The sequence below is a fragment of the Protopterus annectens genome, chromosome 9.part0 (genome assembly GCF_019279795.1).
Source record: "Protopterus annectens isolate FY-2018-M chromosome 9.part0, PAN1.0, whole genome shotgun sequence".
NCBI classification, from domain to species: Eukaryota; Metazoa; Chordata; order Ceratodontiformes; family Protopteridae; genus Protopterus; species Protopterus annectens.
In genome coordinates, this window is record NC_056743.1 from 1,355,500,328 (window position 1) to 1,355,522,011 (window position 21,684).

Sequence of the window (21,684 nt, forward strand, 5' to 3'; positions counted from 1 at the left end):
GAAGGTGAGATCAATGTCCACCTGTGTCCCTATGTCTGTCAGAACACTTTTGGTGTTTAATGTACTGCTACCTATGTGGTAATTCATGGGTACATGGTATTTTCAAAGGGGATAACTACACATTACTTGGCATTAAGCTTGAGCCATGGTTCTGGCACCAAGCATCTGTTTCTGTAAAGCCATGTTGTAGAATATCCACATCATTTGGGGATGCAATAATGGCTCCCAGTTTGCAGTCACCTGTGAACTTTGTTAGCCAGAGTTCCATAGTGTTGGCCTGTACTTCAGGGAAGTAGATGCCAAACAAGAGCTGTCCCAGGACTGAACCCTGAGGTACTCCACTTGTCACTTGTCTGCATCTGGGATTGGACTTGGCTATGTTTACAGTCTGGGTTCCATCAGTAAGTCAGTTGGCAACCCATCGAGTGATGCAGGATTTTATGGCCAACTTCATAGTTTAACTATGTCTCCAGAGTAGGAGATGTTGTCAAAGGCCTTGGCCATGTCCAGATAGGCTGTGTGGACCACCTTACCCTCTTCCACAGCTCCAGAGATTGATTCAAAGTAGTCAGTCATGTTCAAGAGACACGATCGGCCCTTCACGAGCCCAACCTGGGTGGGGTCTAGTGTTTGCAGGTTGCCAATGTCTTTGTTTATAAGTTGCATGATGATGCATTCCATGTCCTTTCAGATCAGGCTAGTCAGACTGATGGGACAGTAGTTCCTGGGATCCAAGGTGGATTCCCCCTTGTGGAGTGTGATAACTGTAGCTGTGCACCATTCAGTGGGATCGAAGCCTAAGGTGAGGCTATGATTAAACATGGCACTTAGGTGAGATGCAGGTTTCTTTTGTAGTTAATGTAGTACACAGCCCGAGATGTCATCTGGTCCCATGGATACTGTATTCCTAGCAGTGGATAGTGCAGTTTCCACCTATGTGGCCATGGTTACTGGGATTTGGCAGTCTTTTGGTACTGAGATGGGCCCTTTAGGGGGTAATAGGAGGGTGAATGTGGCACTAAATCAATCTGCCCAGATACTGGCAAGCTCCTTTGAATCAGTATATTTAATGCCATTCTGTTGTAGCTCAGAGAAGTTCTGAGCATTGCTCTTTAGATCCTGGACACAACTATAGAATGTCTTATGGTTGTCTTTGGAAACTATGGCAATTATATTTATGTAAAAAGCTTTGTCAGTTTTTGAGGTATATCAGCTTCTTACTGAGGTTGGAAAGGGAGCAGTTTGCATTTTGGGATTATCCTTTTTTCTGAAACAGTTACATCCTTCTGTTGTATAGTTTGTTTATGGCAGTGGAGCACAAGATTGTCTTCCTTTTTGGAGGCCAGCATCTTGGTTCTATTTAGGATGGCACAATTCATGCACTAGTGGATGTGCTCATACAGTGCCTTAGGGTAGGATTCACCAGTTGCACTTTCAGCTCCCATCTCCATGGGTATCATGACATTTGTCACGTCTGACTTGAGTAGCATGGCGTTGGCTTTGGAGAGGGTCTTTATGGAGGGTTTCTTACTGGCGGGTGGGGGTGGGATGTGGCTGTCAACGGTGATTAACTTATGGTCAGACATGACCAATGAGGGGGTAACCACTGATGTGGAGCATCTTTCTCCCATTTTGGTAATGACTAGGTCTATGATATTGGAGACCCTGGTTGGACAATGGATTAGTTGATTCAGGGGGTTGGAATGTATGAATTCCAGGAACCGTTGGTAAAAGGTGTTGGTACCTGAGTAGTTTTCCCAGCTAATAGCAGGGTAGTTGAAATCACCCAGTATTATGGTGTTTGGTTGTATCTTAATATTGTCCAGTATGTTTATAACGGTGTAGTGAGAATCTTGGGGCATGATGGGGGATCTGCAGCAAGCTACAATTTGGATTGTAGTCTTATCTAGTGTTAGTTGCATCTGGAGATTCTCAGATGCATTATGTTGGGAACTAGGTTGGAGGTGTGAATAACCTTGGTGAATATGGACACTTCTCCACCTGTAGTGTTGTGGTCTTGGTTTGCTGCCCGAAATGTGTGATAAGAGTTGTAGCCAGGTATTACAGGTGTGCTCTCTGGAGCATTGAACCAGGTCCCAGTTACTGCACAGATATCGATGTTCCCCATTTGCAGGTGTGCCTCAAGAGAGTGCCTTTTTAGGTTTAGACTTTTAGCATTGAGTCACATTACATTTAGTTTTGCATGCTTGTATCTGTTACAGTGGTGGTTTTGTCCTTTGAACCTTGCCTAGATAAGGCACTATGGGGGTGCCAAGAGCTGTAGCCAGTAACCTGAATCCCAGGGGCAACAGGTGCAGACCATCTCTGGCAAAGCATTGTGGTTTGTAAATAATGTCGTCCCAGGCAGACAGATAATGGATCCCCTTTGAATGACATCAGACTCTTAGCCACTTGTTGAAGTCATTGTTGTGTATATGTATATGTGTGAGTGTTTATATGTGTATATATATATATATATATATATATATATATATATATATATATATATATATATATATATATATGTACATATATATCTCCATATATGTATGTGGATATGTATATGTCCATATATGTATGTGGCTATGTATATGTGTATATATCTATATAGATATGTGGATATATGTGTACACATATATGTTTACCATGTCCAGAACATGGAGTGGAGTCTTACCTCAGCACCAATAGTCCCAACCCTGTAGTGCAAGGGAATGTCATGGATGTACTGCAGGTATATATGTAGACTGTTGCTACTGTCATAGGGGTGTCTTAACAGACATGTTGGGTGTGGGAGGTCACATCTGCTGTAGACATGTGCACCATTGCCTATGGACAGACATCATAAGGGCATCATAATACAGTACCACTGCTAGCACAGTAATGATCCTGTGGACTACAGCAGGGATATGACCAAAATATGTGGACATTCTGGCACTCTGTGGTCAGTCCAGAAGTGTACACATGTCCCCTTCATGCAAGACATGTAGACCACGCCTCCCAATGTGGATGTTACAAGCCATGTACATGGGTATATCACGACAATACTGGGGTACATATGCCAACACAGTGTATGCACGCACACACGCCAGTCTGTCCATACACATAATACCAGGTGGTGCTGAGTTCACATAGCCACATACTACCCAGTAGATAATGACATACATCTGTACAGCATACCACTGCTTTGTCAGAAATACACAACCGTTATGCTGGCCTGGCAGCAGTATGTCTTGCAAATAACTGGACATAACAGCACACTGGGTAATTACAGTAAGCTGCTAGGCATGTCACAAAGCACTTGGCGAACTACAGGCAGACTGCCACAACACAGGCAGACTGCCACAACACTGGACTACATATTGTATGAGGGAATACACGTGTACCTGCAATTATAGCGAGCTCAACACGCAGGTCACAGCACAGCATAGCAGACACCTGTGAGAAAATGCATACCCACATCCAATGTCAATGCAGCCACAGCCACATATGATACACAAGCTTAATATGACACTGTAATGACTGTCTGATAAACACCATCCTCATATGTGTCACTCACACACTAACCTTACATACACTGGTCATGGCACAGTGTGGTCCGATGGCTGTCTGTGGTATGGGACACGTGTGTGTCTGGCCCTACAGACATGTGAGCCAGTAGGGTACCATACACTGGAGCAGCATGTAACATCAGATAGAACAGGACTGAGAACAATGGCATCTACCACAGTCTATACAGAGCCCAAGGTTCGTAAGCACAATACACATAATGTTGTCAATCATCCTAAATCAGGGATCTGCAACCTGTGGCTCTGGAGCCACATGTGTCTCTCCCACCCTGCTGTAGTGGCTCCCTGTACCTCTGAGTATTAATGGACACTCTACAGCACAACACACACACACACACACACACACACACACACACACACACACACACACACACACCTAAGAAAACAAATACTTGACTAGTTTCCACCTGTCATAGGTATTGTTCTTATACACTTTGTTATTTTATATCTAGTATAACTGTATATGAAACGTATATGCTCTGCTGTATCCATTTTAGGAGTCAGATAGCTGTTGTGCCTCCCGATGAATTTAGTTTGTTGGGTGAGGGGATCAGGACTGGATCTTTGGATAGTGAAGATTGCAGACCCTTACCCTAGGTACACAGACCACAGTACTGTATACACAAACACGGAATGTCCAGGTAATGTCCTCAGAAACAACCTGTACTACACACAACATGTCCAGCAGTCTGCTATCTGACTGGCTTGTTATCAGGTATGATGTCAATAAATAATGGTGTACACATGTGTGCACCTCTGCAGTCTGGAGGTCAGTGTAGATGACAGTGTTATATGCCCCTGTAAGTCAGTGTATGGAGGGGTATGCGCCATGAGTATCCTAGGGTGTTAAAACATGTGAGGAATACCAGTAGTAAGCTACCTTAAAGTATACGGTTGTACATTACCATACATTTCACCTTGTGAACATTGCTGGCCTACTGCTTACTGCTATCAGTGTGATTGTGATGATTTCAGTTATGCATTGTTATGTAATAGATACTGGCCATTGTGTCAACCTAGGTCTTTTCCCCCCAGTAATTGCATGCAGAGTGTATTTAGAGGCCGCTGGGCTATACATCTGCATTACATACTGTTGATTGCTTGTTATCCTGTGGCCTAGTCTGTCTTTCCTGCTGTACTACTTGAAGGCCTTGTCGTGGAAACCAACAGATGTGATGTTTTCGGATTACTGTAATAAATTATCTGTTTGACAGTTGCATTACTCTGTATGTATTTCAAAGCATAATCAGCTATATGACATGGCATATACAACTGTAATGGTACACAATAAACCTTCCTTATGTATACAAACCTGTGTGTTGCGTTACATCCTTTGACTTCTCTGTGGGTATATGTTTCAGGCAACTTTTGTCTTTGGTATGGGTGACTCATACATTGTCCATCAGATGAAATTGCAACTGTAGGGATACTGGCTGTTCAGTATGGTGTGCACCCTCTGACTATGTATCTTCCTAAACATACCCCTGATATATATATATATATATATATATATATATACACATATGCATATATAAGTATCTGCATACATCTGTGTGTATATGTATCTTAAGACTGTTTATTGCTTACACATTGTACATTCACTATGGTAGCCAGACTGTACTGCATTATATGTTATCAATACCAGCCTGACATAATATATGTAGGATGGCTTACTGTTAACATCTTGTAGCCATGTAGTTTCAGGTCCTGGTTATGGCATTTGCAACAGTTGGTACTGTATTGCAGGGCAGACCTGTTTTGCTGGGTGGGGGGATATCAATACGTGCAAGACTTATGTTGCTTGAGCCCCTCACCCCCATTAATGGTGCCTTTGTTCATATATGTCTTTGTTATGTTCTCTATTATATCTCTCTCTCTCTCTATATGTATATATATGTACATATATATATATATATATATATATATATATATATATATATATATATATATATATATATATATATATATATATATATATGTATTTACATATCTATATATAGATCTGCCCAGCAGCGAAGCAAACAGTCTCTGCAAGGCTCAAACCCAGAACCCTGCACACCATACACAAAGTGATTTGCCACTAAGCCATGACAGATATACATAAACCTGATGTTCAAAAACATATCATCCAGCCTAGTCATGCAACAGTACAGAAAATGTATACCAACATCTAGATGTATGTGTGTGTGTAAATATATTAATATCTAAACAGATACAACATATCTATATATGTGTATATATATATATATATCTAGAAATATTTACATCTATATACATATATATATATATATATATATATATATATATATATATATATATGAAAATATATACATGCAAATGCCTACACCGACACATATATATGCACCTATATGTCTACATATACACAGCAAGGTACATATATGTATGCAGATATATAGCTATGTAGGTATATACGGACATAAACATACATATTTAAGCTGATATATATATATATATATATATATATATATATATATATATATATATATATATATAGGTAGGTATATGTGGCCATACATCTGTAGATAGCAATGGTAGATTAACAAAAACAGATATGTCCACATGCACCATTAATGGGGTTGGGAGGCCCCAAACAATATATGTCTTGTACGAATAGGCATACCTCCCCCAGCCAAACACGTCCACCCTACAATACACTACCAAGTGTTGCAGATCCCATAACCAGGACCTGACATGACATGGGCACAAGATGTTAACAGTACTACATCCCACCTGTATGATATCAGGCTGGTATTGGCAACATATCATGCAGTACAGTCTGTCTCCTATAGGAATTGTAAATTATGGAAGCTATCAACATCTCCAGAATACATATACACAGACACATATCTGCAGATGCAGATATACCTATATATATAAAATTACATATATATAGATATACATGTGACTACACATACATACACAGAGATATATACAGTAAGATACATATGTAGAAGGTGCACAAAATATGGAACAGCCACTATGCCTACAGTTCACACCTGAACAAGTGGACACTGTATGGGCCACCCATACAATGACAATCATTGCCCGCAACATATACCCACAGAGAGGTCATAGGAAAAAACACCACACACAGGTTTGCAGGAATGGAAAACTTTTATTTGTGTACTATTACACTTGTATATACTATTGCTACTGTAATTGGAATTGTCTTCACAGACATGGTGTGTGTGGGAGGTCACATCTGATTTCCACATGTGTGCCATTGGCTACTGACAGACATCCTAAGGACATCATAGTACAGTACTGCTGCTAGCATGTACTGCCCCTGTTGACTGCAGCAGAGATATTGGCCAATATGTGAGGACATTCTGACACACTCTGTACAGTCCAGAGGTATACACAGAACCCCTTAGTGCAAAACATGTGTACCATGCCTGACAATATAGATGTTAACAGCCATGTAGAGGGGTATAACACATAACAACTGGTATACATATGCCACCATAGGTTATGCATTTACACACCCCTGTCTTGCCTGACACGTAATAACCGCTGGTACAGGGGTACCATGGCCACAAACTACCAACTAGATATTGACATACATCTGTACAGCATCCCACTGTACATGACTGTTAAGGGAGGCCTGGCAGCAGTACATCTGGAAAGTATCTGCACATGACATCTCACTGGGTAAATGCACTAAGCTGCTAGGCATGTAATAATGCACTGTGCAGGCTACAGGCAGACTGGCTCAGCACTGGCCTACATCTCCTATGGAGGAATGCACATGTACCTGCATATATAGCAGACTGTACAGGCATGTCACAGCACAAGGTAAGATACACCTGTGTGAAATTGCATAACCACAATCAACGAGAACACAGCCACATATGGCAAGCTAGCATAATTTTACAGTATATGGACTATCTGTTCAACACCATTCTCATAGGTGCCACTTGCACACTAACCCTACATATACTGGGCCACTACACAGTTTGGTCTGATGGCTGACTGTGGTATGGGGCATGTGTGTGTATGGCCCTACAAACATGTAAGCCAATATGGTAACATAAAGTGGAGCAGCATGTAACATCAGACAGGATGGGACGTAGGACAATGACAACTACCACAGTCTGTACACAGGCCAAGGTACATATTAACAATACACACACTGTTGAAATTCACCATAAGTACACTGACCTCAGTACTGTACAAACAACCACAGTATGTCCAGGTTATGTCATCAAATATAACCCCTACTGTACATAACATGGGTAGCAGTCTGATATCTCACTGGTTTGTTATCAGATATGATGACGCTAAGTATGATGTACAGCACATATGCACCTCTTCATGCACGCCATATGTACAAAGGTTGACAGAGTTGTAGCTGGAAGCACATACACAGGGCCAATATTGACATGTTCCTGTGATAACCTCATACATTTACTGTTGTAACAGGGTTTGTTGCAACATATGTCCTATGAGGGATATGTAGTCAGTAACTGTCATAGCTTTCACCATCTATAGACTGCAATCCTCACACTGCCTTCTGCAGTCCACAGACAGATGCTCCACGGGTAACACATGAAACCGAAGGCATAACATACTGCCCAGTCTTCAGATGACCCTGCAAATGGGGATTCCTCATAAACATAGAACTGACATGGCAGGTATTGAGACATGTAGGACAGCCATATCCACACACACACTGTTAAACCAAAATTACTCCAAATGCAGTATAGCAGCACGTACAGTCTGTAGTCAGGTCAGGCACACCCCCCTCCTGTGTGTTGCCCTGATTCCACAGTGTATGTTGTTAGAGGTAAATCCCCAATCCATCTGAGATGCTGTTTGCCAAACAACAGATCTAGTTCCTGCTCACAGTGAATGAAAAGAGCCAACACCAACATGATGTTCCTAGATATTGGAGTGTGTTTCCATGCAATTGGCTAAGGGAATGTTACCACAGCTGTTCCACATGCAATCAGCTAGGGGAGGGCTGCAATTCGTGCAGAGGTCATCAGCTGATCATGACCATCACTTAAAATGCACATGCTGCTGCCTAAGCAAAGTAGGTGTAGGTCTACACATCCACCAGAGAGGGAGTGGGAGAGCAGACAGAGGCAAAGACAAGTCAGGGAGGGGTGAGAGAGTAAAACCTAAGCATGTTTGTGTCACCCACCTACCAGCACAGGGTATCAAACCCCTGACGACTATGCTGTGTTATCACAGTTCTATGCAGTTATTGGATGCACCACATGAGTTTCCTGTTGTGGAGCTCTCAGTACATATATGTGATGGTGAGTGACATCTGCAACAGGGATATGGTAGCTATATGGTAGGTGAAGTACATGTGCCTGTCCACATGAACAGGTGCCAGCGTTAACACAGCCACACTCTCACAGGGATGCACAAACACTGACACACTTGACAGGGCCAGGATTACAACTCATCAGTAGTGGGACTGCCACAACACATCACTGTGCATGTATCGCATGCACCACATGGGTCATACGGAGGTTATATGGGCAAAGGGTATGAGGAGGTGTTTGACATCAGACAGCATGCTTCAGAATGCCAATGGGGGGTGTATTGAGTGTGGATGTGAACATACACATCATACAATATGCACACAAACACACAGGGTGCCAGTACTGACATGCATGGGTGCATGTCTGCATGGGTGTGTGGTGGTCGACTGTGCCAGACGGCTATATAAGGCTAGGCAATGGGTATACCTTGGCATCAGGCCACATGACAATGGTCTGCATTGTGGCTCAGGGCTGTAGTTTCTGGATTTGCCCACACAGATGGGTATTGTGTCCCCCATCCAGTCACCTGGGTGACTGTTGTGTGTGACCAATGCTGTGCATCACTTGCCATGTATGTGTTTCTTAGTCCATGACATGGACGGTGTCTGGGATGTGTACACCTCCCACATGCATCTACAATGACATGTGGAACTGTACCTGTGATGTCTGGCCCATGTTGTGAGCACAGATTACCATCAGATGTGCCAGTCTTGCCCACCTGTGGCGGAAACTGGTAATGGGCAGCAGGTTTGCCCTGCACCTACATTGATAGCATGCTAATGGCATTTCCTGGTGTCAGTGGTATCTGTCCATACAGGGCATGTTGTCAGGCATGGTATGTCATTTGTGGGTCACATGTGATGGCACCACAGGTGCTGCAGGTGTCCATTGGGGAACATGGGGGAGGTGCACTGTCTGCATATACATGCATATTGGACAGATGGACAGGATGCCATACCCTCTGTAGCTCACTGCTATCACTCCATAGTTACTATCAGTGGCCAATATGCAGTGTACTACCCACATACAGGCTGTTGCCTAGGCATGTGTGTGTGTATGAGACATGGGTTGTGAGTGTGCTCTGGGTAATACTGGGGTTGCTAACTGCGATTGCCTGGCCTTAATGTCACATGTATGGGTATGGCTTTGCACCTGAGCCTCTCAGCTATTTCACATCTGTTACCCCTGTATAATAGGGCCACCATATAAGAAATATGAAAAACTCACTCCACATTGGCCACAGATGTCACACACTTACAACCACCTCCACATAGGATATGAGTTAAACACACACACACACACACACACACACACACACACACACACACACACACACACACACACCTGTCATGTCTGGATGTAGAACCCCTACCTAATTAGTTTATTACACTACAGCACTATGCAGTTATAATACATGCCATGGAGATTACTGGACTACTCCTTCCCCAAAGGTGTATATCACATTGGATGACATCAGCAGGATTGCCAAAGTAGGACATTCGAATTGTAGTGAGCGTGACTAGCCTAAAATGCATTGCTCCCTACACAGTGACACACACACACACACACACACAAAACATCTACAACTGACATGTGTGGGTATAGAAATCCTAACAGAGGTCTATATCATACTACAGCATGGAGCTGTTATATGATGCACCACAGGGATTACTGCAAAACCCTTTCGCCAAAGGTGTATTTCACAATGAATGACATCAGCAGGATTGCCAGAGTAGGCCATTTGAAATGTACTGCTTGTGACTAGCCTAAAATGCATTACTCCGTACAAAGACATTGTAACACGCACAAAACATTAAGAACCACCACGGGTGGGGATGGAACCCTAACACAGTTCTAAATCACACTACAGCAATATGCAGTTATGGCACATGCTTCAGAGAATACTGGGCTATAAACTTCCCAGAGGTGTATTTCTAGGTGGGTGACAGCAGCCTTGCCAAAGTTGAGCATATGAATTGTAGGGAGTGTGAGTACCCTAAAAAGCATTGCTCTCTACACAGAGTCAGACACACACACACACACACACACACACACACACACGCACACACACACTCCCACACCATGTCTGGGATTACAACACCTACCCAACTACTTTATCATACTACAGCAGTACGCAGTTACAGGGCACACTATGGAGATTACTGGGCTACAACCTTCCCAGAGGTGTATTTCTAGGTGGATGACATCAGCAGCCTCGCCAAAGTTGAGTATATGACTTGTAGGCAGTGTGAGTACCCTAAAAAGTATTTCTCTCTACAAAGACAGAGTCAGGCAGACACACACACACACACTTGCCATGTCTGGGATTAGAACACCTACCTAACTACTTTTTCACACTACAGCAGTTACAGGATGCGCTACAGAGATTGGTGGGCTGCAGCCTTCCCAGAGGTGTATTTCTAGGTAGATGACATCAGCAGCCTTGCCAACGTTGAGCATATGACTTGTAGGCAGTGTGAGTACCCTAAAAAAGCATTGCTCTCTACACAGAAATACACATACTTGCCATCTCTGGGATTAAAACACCTACCTAACTACTGTATCACACTACAGCAGTACACAGTTACAGGGCAAGCTATGGAGATTACTGGGCTACAACCTTCCCAGAGGTGAATTTCTACATGGATGACATCAGCAGCTTTGCCAAAGTTGAACATTTGAAATGTTGGGAGTGTGACTACCCTAAAAAGCATTGCTCTCTAAACAGTCAGACTGACACACACACACACACACACACACACACACACACGCACACACAGTTGCCAAATCTGGGATTAGAACTCCTACCTAAGTAGTTTATCACCCTACAGCAGTGCACAGTTATGGGACGCGCCCCAGAGATGACTGGGCTACATCTCTCCAAAAGGTGTATTTCACATTGGATGACCTCAGCAGGCTTGTCATGGTAGGGCTATGAGGAGTGCAGTGTGTGTGTGCATGGGCCATAACCCATTCATCTAAGGGTTGACACTCCATATGCGGGCACTCACAGGGTCCTATTTCACAGGTACATGTATACTGCTGCTAGATGACTACTTCCTTGTACAGTCATGTTGCACAGCTGGCACGTGCACCACATAGTCTGTAATGCTGACAGATACTGGTGGCTAGTATCTGCAGTGAGTGACATCTGCACCTCATGTGTTTGGGGCCCTTTGGCTGTGTGCTGGGTGGTACAGGCCTGGATGGGTCCTTGTCACATTCACTCTCTCCCACACATCTATGTCCGTCTACCTTTGGCTTATTATAGTGTGTTGTCCTTACATATCTGTCTGTATTCCTATCCACTGTGTGTGCAAGGCATGAGTGGTGCATACTGACAAGTGTCTGCACTAACAACTGCGACTGCCAGATATGTCTGGTCCACTGGTTGCAGACATGGCCTTCATGTGTTTAAGTGTGTGAGCATGCCCAGTATGACCTTTCAGCATGTTGTTGACTGACATTGCCTTCATTTCTCCAAGTGTGTGAGCATGCTCAGTATGGCCATCTGTATTGCATGTGTGGATCAAGTCCAGGTAGTTTGTACTGCAGTGCTGACCTTTGTGTTGTACACCAACAGGTAGCATGCTGTCTCTGCAGGGTATCCATCGATCATTTGGCATTGACTGTTACTACATTTCTGCATAGCAGGGGGGGGGCACACTTGACTACTTCTACATTTCTATACAGGTTTGGGGGGGCACACCTGACTGTTACTATATTTCTATGTAGGATGGGGGGGTACACCTGACTATTTCTACATTTCTAGACAGGATTGGGGGCACACCTGACAGTTACTATATGTCTACGTAGGATGGGGGGCACACCTGACACTTGCACACATTTGCTAGGACTGTACTGGTATGTCGGTTACTCCATTTCAATCTGTAGTCCTACCTATTGTGCTGGCTAGAGGCATACCAGTGTACTACAGATCTTAGCTTTTAATTACCTACATATTAGTTTCTGACTTCCTAGCCTTCAGAACTGACATCCCACTGCCTGGCCTGCTGTAGTCTGTCTGTGTAGGCCAGGAGGGAGGTTACCCATAGGCCTCATTCAGAGGCCATAGCACAGCATTTGTTTGTGTTTGTCTACACCTGTCCTGCTGGCTGTGACTGTTGTTGGGTATGTGACCCCCCCCCCAACTGGCATGTGTGAGTCACTTACCATATGGGTGTCCCAGTATTGAGGGTGGTACTGCAGGGCTGCCTATGTTGGATGCACATAGTACACTCCATACACATGGTTAGGCACAGGTAGTGTAATGTTTGGCATCCCTTTTACTGTATGTGAGAGTCGGAGAGAGGTATTATTCCCTGGGTCCCTCCTGTGTCAGTGTATGTGCTATGCATTGCCTCTTTGCCAAGGTCAGGGCATACTGGGCATGCCTCCTTCTGCCTACTTGAGCAGGCTCAGGTTGTTCCTCCTCCTCTGAGTCACTCTATGCCTGTGCAGGCCTTGGCAATGGTGGGGGGCTGTGTGGCCCTGCCCCATGCTGTTCCTGCTGCAGCTATTTCTGCAGGATCATATTGTGTAGCATGGCACACACAAGGATAATTTGGGTACATGTAGCTGGTGAGTACTGCAAGGCTCCATCGGATGTGTCCAGGCACTGGAACCATGACTTGAGCATCCCAAACACATGCACTATTATGATTCTTGTTTGTGCATGTGCCTCATTATGGAGTTCTTGTTTGGGTGTGTGTGTGCATTTCTGATGGGTGTCATCAGCCACAGCTCCAGTGCATATCCAGCATCCCCCACTAGGTGACCATGTGGGATGTCCCCATTGGCAAATCTCTGGTACAGCTGCATCAGATGCCAAATGTGGGAATTGTGATAGCTTCCAGGGCAGCCAGCACACATGTTCATTATTATGCCCTGGGCATCGCACACGACTTGGTAGTTGATGGAGGGGAAACCCTTGTGGTTGATCTAGACCCTACTCCACTCACCAGGTGGTGCTTTGATGCATACGTGCATACAGTCTATTGCACCCACTACCTCAGGGTATTCTGCTATTTGGTGGAAGAAACGTATATTGCTGGCCAACGTCTCACAGGTGTTGGGGAAATATATGTGCTCACCGACATGTGCTGACATGGCATCCAAGAACTGGTGGAGTACCCCGGATTCTGATGCCTGTGAAATCCCCATCATATCCCCAGTTGGCCTTTGGATGGTACCTGTAGCTAATATTCTTAGGCCTACACATACCTTGGTATCCCCTGGGATGGGTTCCCCTCTGTTAGTTCTGTGTGTCAGGTGTGGACGGCACAGCTCAACAATTTACTGTAGGAGGTCGCTGTCCACCCTATAGCGCTCCACTATCTCCAGCTTATGTAGCCCTTGGTAGGTTACCTTGGGTCTGTACACTCTTCTCCGTCTCCTCACTGTGGGTTGGTTAGCAGCATTCACATCCTCACCATCCTCAGCCTCTTCCACAAGTTGTATGATAGTTATTGCAGCCCCTAACATTTTGCTGTTGTGAGTGTTAAAAGTTCCCCGCTTGTTTACACCGGTGGTATAGAGTGTGGGAAAAACCAAAGGGGAAAGTGTTTGTTTAGTTTATAGTAGTGTTCTGGGCTGGGTTGGTCTGCTGCCTGTGTAATTGGCTGATTCTGATACATTTCACCTGCCAGCTAAGCTAGTTCTCCTTGATTACCTTCCTATTGCTGTTTTCCCTTCCCATTGCCTTCCTGTTTAAGCCCAAGGGCACGCCACGCAAACAGAGTGCTGAAATGTACACACTGCTACTATTTCCTGGTTTAACCTCTTTTTTCTTCCTGTAAATTCTGGTGCTCGGTGCGCACACCCACTTACCCTTTGTAAAGAGTGCTAGGCAGGTTTAGACACCCCCCTAGCTTAGCTGTGCTAAGCTAGGAGCACACCCGAGCCACAGGGCTCCAATCCGTTTACAGTATGCCTGCCACACACCCCCATGATGTCACCTAACTCCCAGACTTGCATCAGGCTATTCCTACTCTTACACTGTTGGGACCTGACTCTCATTCTGGGGAGAAGTGCAATTCACTATCCTTCCCCTCATTTGCATAGGATTGCCTGCTAATGCATAGTTACATGTCTCACATTGAGCCTCTCCCCTTAGCAACCACTACTCACTGGCCAGATTGTCTTCTGTCTGCCATTGACTTGCATGGCAGAATACTGATTTTAGTTAGAATGCTTATTTTAGGTTTATTTTATTATTCTCCCCCCGATCCCGTTTGCACTCTGCTGCCCTACACTTAAATGGCCGAGATCGTCTAAACAAAATAAAAGTTGATTTTTTTTTTATTTTTTAAACTGTTTGCAATGCCAATGGCCTTATACTTGGCCATTGGCATGCTTACTACATGATATGCTGCCTTTATTTGGAGGTGTCATAGCTCCGTTTTGGATTTTGCAGAAATGTACTTGGTTACTAACCGAGTACATTTCTGTAGATTGCACTAGTCTTGGACGGACTGTTGTGAGCTTCCTGGATCACAAAATCACCTCATTTGCATGGATTTCACCTGTAAATGGGGTGATTTGCATACCAGGGCTTAATCTGTGCAACATTAGTGCAGGAGCTCTCGTGCACACCCCTGCAGGCTGTTCCTGGACCGTATGGCAGACATATTGCCTGCTTGAGCTCCTGCACCGATCTTGCACTCCATGCAAGCTTTTGAGAATCTGGGGGAAAGACTAAATCAGGGAGATGAAGAATTTTTCATTCTCTTAAAATGTCCTTTGTTATATGGAGTCATGGAGAGCTCATCAGTGGTGGTACAATCCATGATAAAATGGCGTAATGCAATTGAAGAAGATGGAAAAATACACAAACTAAAACTTAAACCAAAAGGATTTATAAATATTTCATGTGCATGCAGTGAACAAGACAGGAGTATTAGTCATTTATGGGATTGTGTAAATAGGTTTGCAATTGCTCGTTAATACTTTATACTATACTGCACTATGGGTACAGTTTGTTTTTGTGTGACTAGTGTTGGGTAAAAGAAGTCTTCATAACAAATTCACACACACACACACACACACACACACACACACACACACACACACACACACACACACACACACACTACACAGGATATGTTTGTACAATAAATACAATTCAGCTTGTACAGACAGCTCACGCACACACACACAAAGATATCTTTCTACATTAAGTACACTGCAACCTGAAGAGGACAAGAGAGATGCCCTTCTCTGAAAACTAAAGCTAATGCCCAAGACAGTGCAGTATTTGTATTTTCAATATTTGATATTGATAGTACTGATTTACTTTTAGTGTTAGAGACTGTTTGAAAAGTTACTTTGTATAATTGCTCAAAATAATACTCCAGATTTATGGTTTTGTATGATAAAATTCGCTGGCAAGCCTTTGCTGCTGCTGTTTTACCGGCAAAAACCTCAGCTTTGGCCGGCTAAGAACTAGCTGTATTCAACTGGACGTATAAGAGAATTTAAGTACCTTTATCTGCACTTTTTTTTTTCAAAAAATACAGTATTTAAATTGATTTTAACTGTGTTGCAGGAATATTAACTGAACTGGAAGTTAGTCAGTGTTTGCTGAATTTTGTTATTTGCTAGTAATTACAGGTGTGGGGGTAGCCACATTCTTTGATTTCCTGTCCTTGCCTATTTAAGTGGTACAGTGTGAAATATTTTCTGCTTAAAACCTCAGCTTTGGCTAAGAACTAGCTGTATTCAACTGGACGTATAAGAGAATTTAAGTACCTTTACCTGCACTTTTTTTTCCCAAAAATACAGTATTTAAATTGATTTTAACTGTGTTTCAGGAATATTAACTGAACTGGAAGTTAGTCAGTGTTTGCTGAATTTTGTTATTTGCTAGTAATTACAGGTGTGGGGGTAGCCACATTCTTTGATTTCCTGTCCTTGCCTATTTAAGTGGTACAGTGTGAAATATTTTCTGCTTAAAAACCTCAGCTTTGGCCGGCTAAGAACTAGCTGTATTCAACTGGATGTATAAGAGAATTTAAGTACCTTTATCTGCACTTTTTTCCAAAATACAGTATTTAAATTGATTTTAACTGTGTTTCAGGAATATTAACTGAACTGGAAGTTAGTCAGTGTTTGCTGAATTTTGTTATTTGCTAGTAATTACAGGTGTGGGGGTAGCCACATTCTTTGATTTCCTGTCCATGCCTATTTAAGTGGTACAGTGTGAAATATTTTCTGCTTAAAACCTCAGCTTTGGCCGGCTAAGAACTAGCTGTATTCAACTGGACATATAAGAGAATTTAAGTACCTTTATCTGCACTTTTTTTCTAAAAATACAGTATTTAAATTGATTTTAACTGTGTTGCAGGAATATTAACTGAACTGGAAGTTAGTCAGTGTTTGCTGAATTTTGTTATTTGCTAGTAATTACAGGTGTGGGGGTAGCTACATTCTTTGATTTCCTGTCCTTGCCTATTTAAGTGGTACAGTGTGAAATATTTTCTGCTTAAAAACTCAGCTTTGGCTGGCTAAGAACTAGCTGTATTCAACTGGACATATAAGAGAATTTAAGTATCTTTATCTGCACTTTTTTTTCAAAAAATCTAGTATTTAAATTGATTTTAACTGTGTTGCAGGAATATTAACTGAACTGGAAGTTAGTCAGTATTTGCTGAATTTTGTTATTTGCTAGTAATTACAGGTGTGGGGGTAGCCACATTCTTTGATTTCCTGTCCTTGCCTATTTAAGTGGTACAGTGTGAAATATTTTCTGCTTAAAAACCTCAGCTTTGGCCGGCTAAGAACTAGCTGTATTCAACTGGACGTATAAGAGAATTTAAGTACCTTTATCTGCACTTTTTTTTCAAAAAATCTAGTATTTAAATTGATTTTAACTGTGTTGCAGGACTATTAACTGAATTGGAAGTTTTGACTCTGCTCTTCAGTTCTCTATTCAGCTGGACATATAAGAGAATTTAAGTACCCTTATCTGCACTTTGTTTTTCAAAAAATACAGTATTTAAATTGATTTTATCTGTGTTGCAGGAATATTAACTGAACTGGAAGTTTTGACTCTGCTCTTCAGTTAGTTCCACCCACCCTCCCTGTTTTTGTTTTGGTGTTAATCTTAGTGGCCTTGAAACTGCCCACCCCTCTTGTAAATTTGTGTTTGGATACTCCTTCTGGGCCAATCTCATTTGCTCACTCAACTGAGTGCAGTGAGATCATATTCTGATTTCAGGCACTCCTACTGTGTACAGAGAGAGCATCTGGGGAAAAAAAAAAATTAAGCTCGTTTCCTGCCTTTCCTGTTAAGTGGTATAGACTATTTGTAGGCTTCTGAGCCCCCAAGCCCTTCTGTGTTGGAGGGAAGCCTTCTAGCTTAGTTTTTTTTTCTTATAACTAGCCAGTTTTCTAGTTTCAGCACTCAAATCTGTTTCTTTGATCTCAGCACTTCTTCAGAAAAAAAAATGCATCTGCTTTTACTGTACTTGTGTTTCTACCTACTTTATTTTACTTTTGCATCATCTTAAAAGTACTCAATTGTATTTATTACTGCTTGGTGTAACTCATTCTAAGCCTTTTGGTTTAAACACTTGGGCTTCGGACCAGTTGTTTTGCACTGAGAGGGTTTGTGGTCTGCACTGTAGTGGCAGAACAGGTAGCTTACATCCTTCTAGATTGGGAACTGCTGATTAAGGGCTCAGTGTCTGTTATTCTAAAAGTGTATTAATTCTGGTTTAAGCACTTGGGCTTTCAGGACAGTTATTTTACATTAAGAGGGTTCGTGGTCTGCACTCTTGTGGGAGGAGAGGCTGGACTCTGCCCTTCTGAGCTGGGAATTTCTAGTTAAAGGCTTATAGTGCATGCATATCTGAACTGCTTCTAACTGAAGTTGGTGCGTCTTGTTTGCTGTGGCATAGACTGGATTCGGGCCTGCTGGATCTAGCTTTATTTGTGCAACTTGAGCACGAATCCAGGCATTCTCTAAAGTATTCAATTGTATTTATTACTGCTTGGTAGTAACTTGATTAAAGTGTAGCTATCATTCTAAGTCTTTTGGATTAAACACTTGGGCTTCAGACCAGTTGTTTTACATTAGGAAGGTTTGTGGCATGCACTGTGGTGGCAGGACAGATAGCTTTCATCCTTCTAAGTTGGGAACTGCTGACTGAGAGCCCAGTGTCTGTTATTCTTAAAGTGTATTAGTTCTGGTTTAAGCACTTGGGCTTCAGGCCAGTTATTTTACATTAAGAAGGTTCGTGGTCTGCACTCTTGTGGGAGAAGAGGCTGGACTATGCCCTTCTGAGCTGGGAATTTCTGGTTAAAGGTTTATAGTGCCTGAATATTTGAACTGTATCTTACTGAAATTGGTACACCTTGTTTGCTGTAGCATAGACTAGATCCAGGCCTGCTGAATCTAGCTTTGTTTATATGCTTGTTGTTTGTTTGCTTGTTATTTCCCTGGAACGCTAATTCCACCTAATATGTGGCTTCTCAGCGCTTCTGTGGATCACTAATGATATCTGCATTGCTTACTGTACTTATTTCCTTGTTTCATTTGAAAGAAAGTTACTGTTTGTCATTTTTGCATTTAAGTTACCTGTAACACATTGCACTTAAGTTACCTGGCACTTGCTCACTAAAGCAATTATATAAGTCAGCACTAAAAATTAAAAGCACTACACCCTCACTCCCCACTGGCCCTGGTTTTCAATTATAAAGGAATTCCCAATATTATTCTAGCATGTCCAAAGGTCAGTTGTCAATCTCCTCTCCGGTCCAGCTGGTGAATCTGGGAATCTTGAGGCAATGTTACAACTGCCTCATGTACACAGACAACCCTCTCCTCCTCCCAACAAATTCCAACACATGTGAGAGATGCAACCATATAGCCAAACTGGAGGCTAAGCTCTCTCAACTCAGTACTGGCATAACCAGTCAGGAGGAGAAGGAAACGACACTCACTACAATTCCAATCTCACATAGACCTACCACGACAGCAAACCAAACACATAATCACACAAAAACATACTCGGAGGCTCTAAATAAAGATCTGCCTAAGCAGCAGAGACCTCCAAAGCAGACACCCAAGCAACCGCTACCCCAAAACAAAACATGTGCAACACATATCTCACAAAGCCAGTGTGCCGAACAGTCACAGCCCTTAAGACTAAACAACACACCTGATACACTTGTAATAGGTGACTCTATCGTCAGGCACACTGACGTCCCGCTCACCAGGCTGAACAAGGAGAGGGTCATGGTGAGCAGCCTGTCAGGCGCTAGGATCCGCCACATAACACAAGCACTCAGGTCACTACAAGGCAAGTACAAATATGACTCAGTCATTGTCCATGTTGGTGTGAATGACCTGAGACATACCTCCCTGGACTACATGAAAAGAGACATAGAGGAGCTCTCTGAGCATGTAGCCCAGGCCGGTATGACCCTGAACTTGAGTAGCATCTTACCCTCACCAAGAATGATGCCACAATATGAAGACAAGATGATCAATTTCAACAATTGGCTTAAGTACTGGTGTCATTCAAAGGGGATCCAATCCCTGTCAGCTTGGGATGATATGCTCGACAAGCCACGATGCTTCGCTAGGGACGGCTTGCACCTGTCACCCCTGGGCTTTCGGATATTGGCAAAGGCTCTTGCTACCCCATAGTGCCTTTTTAGGCAAGGCTCAAAAGACAAACCCACCTCCATAGGTATCACAAGGGATAAGAAACTAAGAGTAATGCTACTCAACGCCAGAAGTCTAAACCTCAAGATGCACGCATTGAAACTCTCCTTAGCATGGAGAACATCGATATCTGTGCAGTAACAGAAACCTGGTTCAGGGCTCCCGAGAGCACCCCAGCACTACCAGGTTATACCTCATACCATGCTTTTCGGCCCCAAAACTTGGACCGAACCACAAAAGGAGGGGGAGTATCGATATTCATCAAAGATACCCACACCTCCAGGTTGGTGGCAAAGCACGAAGCATCAGAGACTATCCATGTGCAACTAACAGTGGGTAAAACTGCCTTCCAGTTTATAGCCTGCTACAGACCACCCTCCCAAATCCAGGAACCCCACTCAGCCTTCCTGAGAACACTGGAAAATATGAAGGTCTCGCCAAACACCATTATATTGGGCGACTTCAACTACCCAAAGATAGACTGGGAGCATTACTCTAGCTCCAACACCCTAGCCCAAAGGTTCCTAGAATTTATAAACTCAAATGCTATGGAACAACTTGTTACCACTCCCACAAGAGGGAAAACATACTGGACCTGATCATCACCAACATGGGGACTCTATGCTCCAGACCAGAAGTGTATCCCTCACTGGTAAGATCAGACCATAAACTAATCTCACTGGATATTCACATCCCGACCCCACCCCCTGCCCAGAAAACCACAGTGAAAAACTTCTCTAAAGCAAATTTCACACTCCTCAAAACCGAGGTGGAATCCTTCAAAGCCCCGGCCTGTGGAAAATACAGCCCAGAACGCAGAATCCTTTATAAACGCATTCTATGAACACCTTCAGGAATGCATGGATCATGCGATCCCAAATAAAACCAAGACCCAATCCTCCAAAGGCAGGCGTCCTGTCTGGTGGACCCCAGCCATAAACAAACTATACAATAGAAGGAGGAAGCTACTAAATGATAGAGCAAAATCCCAAAAAGGGAAGGCATCACTGATCAGTATTAGCAAAAAACTAAGGGCACTCATAAAATTGTCTAAGGCCAGCTTCGAGAGAAAAATTGCACAGGACACTAAGGATAATCACAAGGCTTTCTTTAGTTATGTTAGGAACCTGGGTGGTAATTCCCAGATATG